This window comes from Micropterus dolomieu, unplaced genomic scaffold (assembly GCF_021292245.1).
Source record: "Micropterus dolomieu isolate WLL.071019.BEF.003 ecotype Adirondacks unplaced genomic scaffold, ASM2129224v1 contig_3649, whole genome shotgun sequence".
In the NCBI taxonomy this organism is placed as follows: Eukaryota; Metazoa; Chordata; class Actinopteri; order Centrarchiformes; family Centrarchidae; genus Micropterus; species Micropterus dolomieu.
The window spans coordinates 1-1,624 of NW_025732639.1; the positions used below are offsets into that span (position 1 = coordinate 1).

The following is a 1,624-nucleotide window of genomic DNA, read 5'->3' on the forward strand; positions in this document are numbered from 1 at the left end:
ACAGCAAAGCAGGAAAAGAACAGCACCAAGGCAAGGTAGTGAGCACCAAGAGGCCCATCACCAAACCTCCCACCAAGGAAAAGTCAGTGCTCAACAGTGTCAGGTGAGTCATTTCCCACACAACACTTTCACACTTTGACACAGTAATTGAATTAAATAAGCTGGTCTCTTGCCTCTGCCAGGACTGCACTGAGTGAGAAGAAGACTGTCCTGAAACCAAAGTCTCCTGAGAAATCCAGACCTGATGAGAAAGATGTGGAAAAATCTCCTGCTAAGAAAACTGAAGGTTGGCAGTAATACACACTTTGACCACACTGAACACGTTAGTTGATTGATGGTTCCAAGTTATAGACAGTGGAGTTAATATAGTAGTTGTGAAATGTTTCCAACAGTTACATTTTGTCTTAAGAATTATACTATCAGATGTGTGCAGAGATGACTGTGCTGTGATCTTCTGCCTTTGTCTTTGTTTTATATAACTAGAAATTAAATATATCTTGGTATGTTCTTACTGTCTATCAGACAAAATAGCAATCTGAAGTTCTGACATTTCACTCTGGTAACTAATTATGGGGCTCTTCTATGATGCTCTACTACCCTACAAGAGTAAATTTGAGTCCTGTTTTGAAACCAGGAGCTGACTCACATACCACTTTGTTTTCTTTAGTCCCAGAAGAGAAGTACCTGACACTGGAGGGCTTCCATAGATTTGCTGTTGACCGGGCCAAGCAGGACATCCGTAGTGTCTGGAGAGCAATTTTGGCTTGTGGTTATGACCTCCACTTTGAAAGGTGAGACTGGGGAAAGTCAACTGTAACTCAGATACTGTCACATATCAAAATGTTCTAGCATAGAAAGCACTTCATTTTAACACTTCTCATCTGATTGCACTCTAGCATGACATGTTATGAGGATTTAAAACATATAGCAACCCAACAAATCTATTACTGAATTCAGGACAATTTCTCTGACTTTTTGATTCGTCAAACAGGTGTAGTAGCAGGTAGAATTTTTTTGTCTTAATCTATGATATTATGACCCATGTTTTTCCCAGTCCAATGCCTTTTAATGCTAAGCATCTGCTGACACTGAATCAAATGTGATAGTTATGTACAACACATTACAACACACCGAGACCATTTTACACGCCTTCATCTCTTCACGCCTGGATTATTGCAACAGCCTTTTCACCTGTTTAACCCAAAAATCTATTGATCGACTCCAGACTGTCCAGAACTCAGCTGCCAGGCTTTTAACCAGAACAAAGAAATATGACCACATTACTCCTATTTTAGCTTCATTACACTGGCTCCCAGTATGTTTTAGAATTGACTTTAAAATTCTATTGATCACTTTTAAAGCTCTTCATGGCCTCTCGCCTTGTTATATTTCTGACCTTTTAGTCCCATACGCACCAGCACGTACCTTGAGATCCTCGGGCAGAGGTCTGTTGTCTGTTCCAGAGTCTCGACTGAAAAATAAAGGGGACAGAGCGTTTGCTGTCAGGGCCCCGAGGCTCTGGAACAGCCTGCCCGAGGAAATCAGGTCGGCTGAGTCAGTGAACTCTTTTAAGTCCCTTCTTAAAACATACTTTTATAGGAGAGCTTTTCCCGATCTTATTTGA

At 40.9% G+C, this 1,624-nt stretch overlaps 1 long non-coding RNA gene across 1 annotated transcript; it reads left to right on the forward strand.

Moving 5' to 3' along the window:
* On the forward strand, positions 1 to 821 carry LOC123964613. The gene is made up of 3 exons (XR_006823485.1): positions 1 to 103; positions 183 to 286; positions 668 to 821. It is a non-coding gene; the product is annotated as an uncharacterized LOC123964613 (long non-coding RNA).
* The last annotated feature ends 803 nt before the right edge of the window (positions 822 to 1,624 follow it).